This window comes from Rhinatrema bivittatum, chromosome 2, assembly GCF_901001135.1.
Source record: "Rhinatrema bivittatum chromosome 2, aRhiBiv1.1, whole genome shotgun sequence".
NCBI lineage: Eukaryota > Metazoa > Chordata > Amphibia > Gymnophiona > Rhinatrematidae > Rhinatrema > Rhinatrema bivittatum.
Genome location: NC_042616.1, coordinates 387982764 through 387995164, shown reverse-complemented (window position 1 = coordinate 387995164; position 12401 = coordinate 387982764). Strand labels below are relative to the sequence as shown.

The 12401-nt window shown below is 43.8% G+C and overlaps 1 protein-coding gene across 1 annotated transcript in view; it reads right to left on the bottom strand.

Annotated features, from left to right (window-relative positions):
- Positions 1-12401, bottom strand: part of ADCY2 (adenylate cyclase 2) — a 1371519-nt gene that overhangs the window by 546923 nt on the left and 812195 nt on the right. The window lies entirely within an intron of this gene.

The window sequence follows — 12401 nt, the reverse complement described above, 5'->3', positions numbered from 1 at the left end:
AGTCAGTGAGAAAAAACTGAGGTGTGATTATTGCTAGTTTAAAATAAAAAATCTCCCTGCACAAGAAAAGAAGCTGGGGCCCATCGACACCACAGTTGGCACAACGAGGCGGAGAGATCCACAAAAGGAGGAAGAGCTTTGGACACAGGAAGGGGAACAAGAGGTCCTGAACACAGCGGCGCAGTGAATAAAATCCATCGAATCATGGGAAGGGGATCAAGAACCCGATCAGGGGGACAGCATTGATGACATGACATCCAGAAAGAGTACAAAACAAATTGAACATCGAGCTGGCATTGGACAGAATGGCAGGTCCTTTCACGTCACCCCCATTTCAAAACATGGTGTTATCTCCCCCTTGGTGGTGGTACAGAAGAAGGAGCTAGGAAAGTACAGACTCATTCAGAACTTATCATTCAAACCTGGGCTCTCGGTTAATGACCACCTGCCAGAGGAAGAATTCTTGGTACAATATGCCTCATTTGACAGTGCGATAACCCTTCTGCGGAGGTGCAGAAAGTTGGCAGTAATGGCAAAAACGGACATCGAGTTGACATTTTGCTTGCTACCGGTGCATCCATCCAGCTTCCCGCTGTTAGGATTTAAATTCCGTGGCAATTTTACTTCGATAAGTGCATGCCCATGGGGTGCTCCGTGTCCTACGCATATTTTGAGGCTTTTAGTTCCTTCTTACACTGGGTGATGGCAAAAAGGGCCTGCTCAGACAATATAATTCACTACTTGGTCAATTTCCTTTTTGTTGGCCCGGCAAGAACAGAGGCGGCAGTACGTCTGTTACACACACTTTTCAGGTGGCGGCTGAGGATTTCGGAGTTCCATTGGCATGGGAAAAAATGGAGGGGCCAACTACCACCATGTTTTCCTCGGCATCGAATTGGATTCCAAAGAATGATATCCAGGCTTCCAGTTGACAAACTTCAAAAACTGCGGGACTTACTGGACAATGCTTTGCGAGTTAAGAAGCTGACACTGCGGGAGGTACAGGCAATGTTGGGAGCATTTAACTTTGCTTATCGGGTAATCCTGATGGGAAGAGATTTCCTGAACAGGCTAGCAGCCGCTACAGCAGGGGTGTGCCATCCACATCATTTCATCAGAATATCAAAGCCCATACGGGTTGATCTCGCTAGATGGGCCTCCTTCCTTAGCAACTACAATGGCAGATCCGTATGGCAGGAGCACCCTATGTCAAGCCGAGACTTGGAAATCTATACGGATGCTTCAGGATGTTGGGAGTTCAACATATGTCGTCAGGGTGCATAGTCGGCCACATCATGGCCGGCATCCTAGGTTCATGAAGGAATAACGACAAATATAATGTTCCTGGAGCTTTTCCCCATTTGGGTGGTGCTTGTAATATGGGGGGGGGGACGTTTGTGAGATAAGCATATTATCTTCTGGTGTTACAACCAAGCCATGGTTTGTGTAATAAACAGGCAGTTGGCAAAATATCCCTGGGTGGCGGACCTGTTCCGGCATGTGGTGCTGAGTAGTTTGCGTATTAATACCACTGTGAAAGCGTGTCATGTTTCAGGGGCTTGCAATGGGGTGGCAGATTCCCTATCTCGTGCTAAATGGTCTTTTTTCCGCAAACAGGTACCCGACGCCGAAGAGGTGGCAACTCCAGTACCAGAGCATTTATGGACAATTGGTCTACGTCCACGGTAGATCTGTTATGGCGATCTGTGGCTCCCACTACATGGGATGCTTATTGCAGGGGATACGGGAGATTGTACTCCTTCCTAGGACAACATGATTGGAGAGAAGGTCAGATATTGGATATGACCTGTTCAATAATGACATACAGGAGGCAATCGAGAGAAATTACACATAGGTATGAAAGGGCCACAGCTGGGGCGGGTGTTGGGGTGGCACCAGGCAAATGTAAGCACTGCTTGGTACTGGTGGCGGGTACTTATCGGACCTAGGTCAGCCATGGGGCTGACAAAAGGCATGTTGTTGGAGGGGTGGGGACCACATCTGAAGGCAGGGCCCCCTTGCTGGAAAACGCGGTAGGGGGTCGGAAGTGATGTTGCCTTGCTAGAATTGTGGCGGGCAGCGCAGGGGCGTGGTCCTGGAAAAGTGGTGGAACCGGAAAGGATTGGCCCGGGTGGGGTGAAGTTGTTTATGCTGTTGATTTCATATTATTTGTTAATAAGTTAATAAAAGCTGTGATTGCTTAATTCCAAATTACTGTGTAACGTGTGCAGTCATTTGTGGGATGGGGAAAATGGGAGGGGAGGGCAAAGGGAATGAGAACAGAAGTCACGGCACCCAGAGTCAATTTACTTGGATTTTAGTAAAGCTTTTGACAAGGTCCCACACGGAAGACTCATCAACAAAATGAGAAGCTTAGGAGTCAGCTCCAAGGTGATGGTGTGGATTACAAACTTTTTGATGGATAGAAGACAACTGGTGATGTTAAATGGAACCTACTCTGAAGAGAGAATGATGTTAAGTGGAGTGCCACAAGGATCGGTGTTGGGACCAGTCCTGTTCATCTTCATGAGTGACATTGTGGAAGGGTTAGAAGGTAAAGTTTGTCTGTTTGCAGATGATACTAAGATCTACAACAGTGTGGACATGCCGAAAGGAGTACAGAGAATGAGACAGGATTTAAGGAAGCTGGAAGAGGGGTCGAAATTATGGCAGCTGGGATTCAATGCCAGGAAATGCAGAGTCATGCATCTGGAGCGTGGTAATCCAAAAGAACTATATGCATTGGGGGGTGAAGTGCTAATGTGCATGGAGCAGGAGAGAGACCTTGGGATGATAGCGTCTAATGACCTGAAGTCAATGAAGCAGTGTGATACAGCAATAGTCAAAGCCAGAAGAATGCTGGGCTGCATAGAGAGAGGAATATCGAGTAAGAAAAGGGAAGTGATAATCCCCTTGTACAGGTCCTTGGTGAGGCCTCACCTGGAGTACTGTGTTCAGTTCTGGAGACCATATCTCAAAGGAGACAGAGACAGAATGGAGGCAGTTCAGAGAAGGGCGACCAAAATGGTGGGTGGTCTCCATCGAATGACTTATGAGGAGAGGATGAAGAACCTGATTATGTATACCCTGGAGGAGAGGAGGAGCAGGGGTGATACGATACAGACCTTCAGATACATGAAAGCTTTTAATGATCCATGGACGTCAACAAACCTTTTCCATTAGAAAAAATTTAGTAGAACTAGGGGTCACAATTTGAAACTCCAGGGAGGAAGACATAGAACCAATGTCAGGAAATATTTCTTCACTGAGAGGGTGGTGGGGCATTCCTCTGGAAGGATGGATTTCAAAGGGACATGGGATAAACACTGGATCCCCAAAAAGGCTAGAGGATGGGAATAAATAAAAAAGCTAAACCGGCACGGAGAGGCAGTTACTACCCTTAAGAGGAACATGGGGGTAACCTGCATGGACCGGCAGTTACTACCCTTAAGAGAAACATGGGGGTAACCTGCACGGAGCGGCAATTACTACCTTGGGAAGCTTGCTGGGCAGACTAGATGGATCATTTTGGTCTTTTTTCTGCCATAATTACTCCAAGGTCTCTCTCTCTCTGTTTGTGCATATCAGACTTTCAGCCCCATCACGTACAGTTCCAGTGGATTTCTGCACCCTAAGTGCATGACACTGCACTTCTTGGTATGATTCCCAGCTTTCAAACCTTCAACCACACCTCAACCTCTCTCAGATCACTTTTCCTTTTTTTCTACTTCAGGAGTGTCTATACTCTGCTGCAGATCTTACTGACAACTTCAAAAGGACAAGCTTTTCCTTTTAATCTTTGTGCAATATCGTTCAGAAAGATATTGCACAGAACCAGTCCCAGAACAGAGTCTTGAGGCACTTCACTTATCACACTTCTTTCTCAGATTGGCATATATTTACAACTACTCATCTGTCCTATTACATCCTTACCTCTTTTTCTCTCTCAGCCAGTTTCTACCTTAGTCCTCCTCTGCAAACCATACCCACAAAATTGTCCTACAAAAGTGGCTACTTTAAATTAAATAGATCAAATCGCACTTCACTATATATGCATTGAAATTCCATCTACTTTACTTTTTATTATTGTATGCATCTAATACATATTTTCAGTTCATGGAAAGCAAGATAAAGTGCTTACAGGTTATTGGCCTTTTACTTTTATGGCAGCGAGAGTATTTCTAGCATCAATGATGTTATAAAGGCCATGAATAATATGAAACTTCTCATTTCTTGTATTTCTGTCAGGTAATGTGATAGCTGATTTATATAAAAGCATTGCTTGCTCTGTCTGCAAAGCCCACTTTTCAATCTATCCTACACATTACAAATTATGGGGCGGATTTTCAGACTCCGCGAATAGGCCTACTTTTGTTTGCGTTCCAGGCGCAAACAAAAGTACGCTGGATTTTAGTAGATACGCGCGGAGCCGCGCGTATCTGCTAAAAACCTGGATCGGCGCGCGCAAGGCTATCGATTTTGTATAGCCGGCGCGCGCCGAGCCGCGCAGCCTACCCCCGTTCCCTCCAAGGCCGCTCCGAAATCGGAGCGGCCTTGGAGGGAATCCTCTAACGCCCTCCCCTCACCTTCCCCTCCCTTCCTCTACCTAACCCACCCGCCCGGCCCTGTCTACACCCCCCCCTTACCTTTCTCCGGGGATTTACGCCTCCCAGAGGGAGAAGTAAATCCCCGCGCGCGAGCGGGCCTCCTGCGCGCCGGGCTGCGACCTGGGGGCGGGTACGGAGGGCGCGGTCACGCCCCCGGACCGCCCCGGGCCATAGCCACGCCCCCGTACCCGCCCCCAAAACGCTGCCGACACGCCCCCGAAATGCCGCGACGACCGGGCCCGCCCCCGACACGCCCCCCTCGGAGAACCCCGGGACTTACGCGAGTCCCGGGGCTCTGCGCGCGCCGGTAGGCCTATGTAAAATAGGCTCACCGGCGCGCAGGGCCCTGCTCGCCTAAATCCGCCCGGTTTTGGGCGGATTTAGGAGAGCAGGGCTCTGAAAATCCGCCCCTATGGGTATCAAATTCAACTACTCTAGTTTAATTATAGTGTTATGAACTACAAAGCTTTTTTGTGTTATCAGTCACTGTAGTACTAAACTGAATATGGAAATGACATTGATATAATATTGCCCACTAGTGACACTGAATATTCTGGTTGAGCAAGAGAGATGACTGAAGTATGTAGACAGAAAGACAGATTCATCCGGTTCTACCCTCTTTATTCTTTGTAACAATTGATGCTGTTAGACACCAGACTCCTTAAAATTATTTCACTTGAATATTTTTCTTATACTAATTTTTTGTAAACCTATTTTTTCACAACCAGCAGTTTCCTCCTGCTCCTTTATGACTTCCAATTCAAAAAGAAACTGGCATTCAGTGTCATGAATCTTCTTTTACCACTATCCAGGAATTATTTCTACTATTTTGTATCCCATCCCAACTCATCAAACCTAGCCATTACAGCATCAGTCCTTAGCCATGCACAAAGGCTCCTTCAGAATCCTGTAATCATGGGCCCTAACTAGGAGTTGCTACTGCCTTGATAATAGACTCCCTCCTCCCAAGGAGCTGTGAACATTGCATCTACAGCACAGGCAGCAGAAGACCTGACCTTGGAATCAATTTCTTAAATACCTCCAAGGAATTAGTCTCCTTGTTTCAGATTCTTATTTTAGTTGTAAAGTTTCTTTCTAACGTTTGCACATACCTAACTGAAAGGAGTATAATATATATATATATTTATACTCATATGTATAACCCACTTTTATCCACAAAACTCAAGCAGTTAAAACAAAGTTAAAAATAAAAAAATGGCACAATTTCCCTTAACAGAAGGCAAGGGGGGTAACTTGCAGGGAGTGGCAGTTACTATCATGAACAACTTGTAGGGAAGTCTAAATGTGCCATTGGATATTGTCTACTGTCATTACTATGCTAAAGCAATTACAAGCAAACAAGGAATACATAAAACAAAAAGGATAAAAATAACAATATAATAAATCTTAATTCTCCTTTTAAAAGAACCCTACTACTGGTGGGAGAACTTAGTGACAGCTGCCTCACACTAATGCACTCTCTCTTGCACAGCCCTACCTGAGCCTGAAGGCCATTAGTCACTGATGCTTCCTGGGGCTCTACCAGTCCCACCTTCCCCGCAACAATGTCGTCAACACTGTGCAGCCATTCATCCTTTTAAAAGAATCCTGTTGCTGGCGGGCTGCCAGTAAAGGGCCACGGCAAAGAGCAGTGTCCCATTGCCGTCCCTTTGTCAGGACCATCAATGGGATAGTTGAAGCATTTAATTTAATTTGTTTCTTGGACTGCTGCTTATCTCCTTTGTGGTAGGTAGTACTTTTATTATTATGGATTGCAATTCCATTCTGACCATTAAAAGCTATGGGAGGTACAATAATTCGAAACTCCATTTCAAATCCACCTCGTTAGAGTAAAAGTGCTAAATTTCCTTCCCTCAATTTCTTTTTCTCTTAGGGGGCGGATTTTCAGAGCCCTGCGCGCCGGTGAGCCTATTTTACATAGGCCTACTGGCACGGGCAGAGCCCCGGGACTCGCATAAGTCCCGGGGTTCTCCGAGGGGGGCGTGTCGGGGGCGTGTCGGAGGCGGGGCCGGTCGTCGCGGCGTTTCGGGGGCGTGTCGGCAGCGTTTTGGGGGCGGGTACGGGGCGTAGCTACGGCCCGGGGCGGTCCGGGGGCGTGGCTGCGCCCTCCGAACCCGCCCCCAGGTTGCGGCCCGGCGCGGAGGCCCGCTCGCACGCGGGGATTTACTTCTCCCTCCGGGAGGCGTAAATCCCCGGAGAAAGGTAAGGGGGGGTGTAGACAGGGCCGGGCGGGTGGGTTAGGTAGAGGAAGGGAGGGGAAGGTGAGGGGAGGGCGTTAGAGGATTCCCTCCAAGGCCGCTCCGATTTCGGAGTGGCCTTGGAGGGAACGGGGGTAGGCTGCGCGGCTCGGCGCGCGCCGGCTATACAAAATCAATAGCCTTGCGCGCGCCGATCCAGGTTTTTAGCAGATACGCGCGGCTCCGCGCGTATCTACTAAAATCCAGCGTACTTTTGTTTGCGCCTGGAGCGCAAACAAAAGTAGGCCTATTCGCGGAGTCTGAAAATCCGCCCCTTAATTCTCATAGCTGTAATGATCTCAAGCTGTTTGTAGTACATAATATTCATCCTTTGAGAAAAAAGGAAGATGTTGACTCTGCTCTCCTAAACAGGGAAGATCTGGATATTCTATGTTTCTTTGAAAAATGGTTATCCTCTCCAGATACCTCTTTTTATACTTGGCTATGCCCTTCCAGATATGCTTTTCATCAACATGTACAGCATTCTAAAAGGGGTGGAGGATACTGATATTTTATATGCTGTCGATTAACCTAGCTGACACCCATAGCTACCTGGGAGGGTATTGTGAAATTTTGGTTGTAAAGTTTTCCAGTTGGACACTTGCATTGTTTAATTGCACCCCAGAAGTGATTAGTAAAGATCCTTCTTTAATTTTAGATATTTTTTTTTTACTTCTTTGCTATAGCAATCATATAGAATTGCAATAATTGGTGATTTTAATATATATTTAGACAGCAAATCATTTGTGTGAAGGTGAATATCTAGATATACCTGGAGAACCTGAACTTTGAAAAATGTTAACTTTTTACCCTTGCCAACTTTTTACCCTTGCCCTGCTCTCACCCTCGTGCCTGTTTCTGCAGATACTATTTTGAGATGTAAGAGCAAAGGAAACTTGTGGTTAGCAAGGAAAACAGAAGTGACAAGCAATACTCATTGTTCACTTTGGTTGGCAAAAGTCTTTTCTCAAGCCTGCTAACCCTTCTACTCTTATATTAGTCCAACAGTCCTCCTTTATACTTGACCCAGTTTCTTACTTCATTTCCCTTGAATTTTGTGACAAAGAATAAAAGTTTGCAGCAGAGAAACTTTAACAATAAAAAGAAAAGATACTTATTTTTCCTTATTCTTTTAGAGGTAGATTTTAAAAGGGTTGCGCGCGTAAGTTATGCGCGCAACCCTTTTAAAAGTTATACGCGCGTACGTCCCGGGGCTTTGCTGGGGGGGGCATGTCGGGGGGGCAGCGCGACATTCGGGGGCATTCCGGGGGGTGTGTCAGGGTCATAGTGCCGGCCCAGGGGTGTTTCGGGGGCGTGGCCGAGGCCTCCAAAATCACTCCAGAGCCGGGGAATCGCGCATCGGTGGCAGATCGGTGCAGGCGAAACTTTCATGAAAAAAGGTAGGGGGCGTGTAGATAGAGCTGGGGGGGGGGGGTGTTAGGTAGGGGAAGGGAGGGGAAGGTGAGGGGAGGCCGAAGGAAAGTTCCTCTGAGGCCGCTCCGATTTCGGAGCTGCCTCGGAGGAACGGGCAGCGTGCGCAGGGCTCGGCGCGCGCAAGGTGCACAAATGTGCACCCCCTTACACGCGCCGACCCCGGATTTTATAAGATACGCGTGGCTACGTGCATATCTTATAAAATCTGGCGTACTTTTGTTTGCACCTGGTGCGCGAACAAAAGTACGCGCGGGCGTACATTTATAAAATCTACCCCTTAGGCTCTCAAATCACAGTTCTCACTTAGCACTTTCTTAGACAAATTTGAAATGTATTAACATTCAAATAGAATGTATCTACTAAAATCAAATGGAATATATTTTAAGTTCTTTTTAGAAAAAGTAAATGAAGACTACCGTATATATGATGTAATATTTATTTTTTTTCATATGTGATTTGAAAATTATTTGGTATTGTTGCAGTGGCAATTAAAGTCCAGCAAGATTAATATATTTCTAAAAAGTAGCTATACTTTAAAAATGGAAGCGAAAGGCTAGATAGAAAATGATTTCATTAAGAAATCTGGGTTTATTTTCATCTAAGAGAATACTTTATCACCCAAGTTTATATTTGGAAGCATGCAGACAGAATTTAGGATGTCCATCTCTATTTCATTCTGTGTGCCCCTGGTGGGCAATTCTCACCCCTTATGTAAAACCGCTCAATAGCTACAAAGTACTTGTTACCTTTATATCGTATCTTATTTCTTTCTCCTCATAGTGCACTTTATAGGGATCCCTTGCTTTAGATGGAATTTGTAACACCTCTGTATCTTTCTGGATGAGAGACTTCCCTTTTCTCAAAGGTTTGGTAGGCTGACTCCCAAGTATCATGAGATTTAAGCTCCAAGTGAAAAAAATATTAAAAATAACCCAAAAAGGGGAAAAATCAAATACAGGAAGGTAGGAATAAAACTTCCTTGCCTCCAAACAGTGGAGATAGTGCAAAAAAGTCAGTTAATGCAAAAATAAAATTCCTCTGCATCAGGTCACCACACAGCTTAAATCTTCTAGAAGAGAAACAAAAGACTGCCAGAATCTTTCCTTACACATTATCTAACCTTTCACAGTAGATACCACAGTGAAGTGGTATCAAGGCTCTCAAAGGGAATACTAAAAAATTGGCTTAAGAGAGTCCAAAATAATCTTTAAAGGCTGGAGCAGATGAGTCAGCAGAGGCCTGCTCCTGAAAGGGAAAAATCACTTACTCCAAATCCAATAAATGAGGAAACATTTACATGGTAGGAAGCAGCTTGAAAGTCTAAATAAAAATCCAAGAGGACAGCAGGTGCTTTGGGATGATAAATAGCCAGGACATACCATCTGCATGTTTCCACATGGGGGAGCAAAACCCAAATCTCTCTCTCTCATTTCCTATTAAACTTCCTCAGATTAATGGTACACACTCCTTTAGTAAGGGGAAACCGAAGGTGCCTTCCATAAATATTTGCTATCTTGTGCAATTCCGTTTTTTTTTTTCCTCAGTCACACAATGATATGCTGCTGTGGTTGGAAGAAGAGCAAGACAGCAGCGGCTGAAAAGGAGAGATGAGTAGAGATGCACTCCATTCCTATCATGCACAAGCTATCACAGAAAACATGTTTAAATGCTTTGATCATTTTGGTTTTGGAAACAAACGTTTTATTTTATTCATATATCTAGCATGTTTCTGTTCTGATATATATGCAGGTAATTGTAGAAATAATAGAATAAGTGGAGATGTATACCGTGCAGGCAGCATGTAACTGATATGTTTGAGCACTATTTTGTATGTTAGTTATAGGACTATATATAGCAGTGCTACCTACAGATATGAGCTGTCAGCATAAAAGAGTTATACTTGTTTATATTAACATACTACACAACTACATTAGAACACTTCAATATTTTTGTCTTGCATGTATATAATCCCATGGATGTACATGATGAGTTTGGGAAGATGAGACGCATAAGTGTACAAAACAGTTTGGGTGAAAGTAGTAAGTCTGAGTATGTGAGATGTAAATGAGTATATGAGAGAGAAGAAGTAAAAGTAAGACTGAAATTAAAATGTCACCAATAAAAAAGTCTAAACAAGAGATAATGTGAATGTAATGTAGTGGTTAGGACAAACTAGCATGGCTTTAAAAGACAAGAAGTATAATTCCCATTTGTAAAAGGAGCAGAAGTAGACTTTTCAAATTCTCTAACATGAGAAGCTTTAGACAATCTTTAAAATAGAGGGAAAAGGCTGTAAAAGTGGGAATGGGAGAAAAGCAAAGATCAGTTCAGAGTCCTTTTCTTTTCAGATTAGTACTGGATGTGTGGATGAAGAATATTCAGAAGGAGCCCATATGATGCATGCAATTTAAGTTGTTAATGCTAGTTTTAACCCTTAAACAATTTAGGCTTTATCTACCTGAAAGAGACACTGATGAGTTATGCTCCATCTCCAATGTTAAGGTCATCACTAAAAGCTTTCCTTCAAATCCAGTTCCCAACAGAGGTGAAACTGGACTGCACTAGGAAGCAGGCCTTCTAGGACATAAAGCCTCTTTTACGGAATTCTCTGCCAAGGCATTCCACAGTGTTGGATTTGCTTCTATTTAAGACACTAGTAAAATATGGCTGTTTATCCAGAAACATAGCTATGAGGGGGCATCAGGGGCTTGTGCCCTATCAACTTTGGCTCAGGCCCCTTCCTCTACCAGCAGGACAATGAAACATCTGAGTCAGTCCTTAAAGGTACAGTAGTTGGATAGCCTGGAGGCAGTGGAATCACTGCCAGTCCATGATCCCCTGCGTCATTAAAAAGGATAACTTGAACAGGGAAACAATACTGCCCATGGGCAAGTCCTGTAAAAATTTGAGGCCATTAAAATCAGGGAGGATAACTTGCAAACAACTGCGCATAGCGGCATATATACGCATAGTTTAACCATAATATTTACAATATCCCCCTTCCTGGACAAGTTCATTTCATACTACTTTATTCAATAATACTAGAACCAATTGCATATCCATATAGACAAGTTTCAAATACTAGATACTCAATTTGATTCTTTCTTATTGCCTGTCCATAAGATTGTTGTTAATTATTTGTTGTCCTATTATGCCTTATTTTTAATTTCAATTTTGTCCAAGTTCTCTCGCCTGTTCTATGTAAGACTCATATGTTTAGTCATCCTAATGTTATATGTAAACCGAAGTGATTAGTAACATTGTTACCAGAACCTCGGTATATAAAAATGTAAATAAATAAATAAATAAACCATGCTTATCACATATGTATATTATAAAATGTGTATCTTTACCCTGCATGCATGTATACTTGTACACGAATATATGCAATAAACTGAAAGTGAGCATTTCAATGCACTGAACATGCGTAGTTTTCTTTCCTATTTAAAAAAATATATGCACGTATATTTTATGCATGAAAATGAAATGTGACTTGCTCACTTAAATCCTGATTTACGCACGCAAGTCGATTTTAAAACATGCACACCTAGGTGAAATTACCAGTTTGCTCAGTCCTTCTCCAGGTCATCGAGACCCTCCTGATTCTTCAGCCTGAACTGCTCCCATTTCACCCAGACCTCCCACTCAGCCAATAGTACACTATAAACATATTTAATATCACTTACTCCAAATAATAAGGTGTAAAATTAAAAGGGTAAAACTGGCAAATCTATGAGTATGTCTTTTAAAATAGAAACAGACATGCCCCGAATTGCCCCTAGATGTACATGTATTTGAGATTTATAAAACAGCATGTTCTCGAGAAAATGCTACTTTTGTACAGGTTAAATTTTATGCATGCAAGTCTTTGAAAATTCATTCCTTTCTGTTTACTTTTGGCAGGTAATTATCCTACCTCCTCCCAGCAACTTAAAAGTTCAGGAAGCCTGACTGGTTGAAAGCCTGCTTATATAACTGCTGTATACTATAGCAGCCTAATAACTCTTGCATAAAGTAGCTGCCATAATCACAAGAGGGACAGTGACAGCCAGCCAGGGTAAGGACAGAGTAAAAAGACCTTAGATGAAGTGAGTTGCTAGAA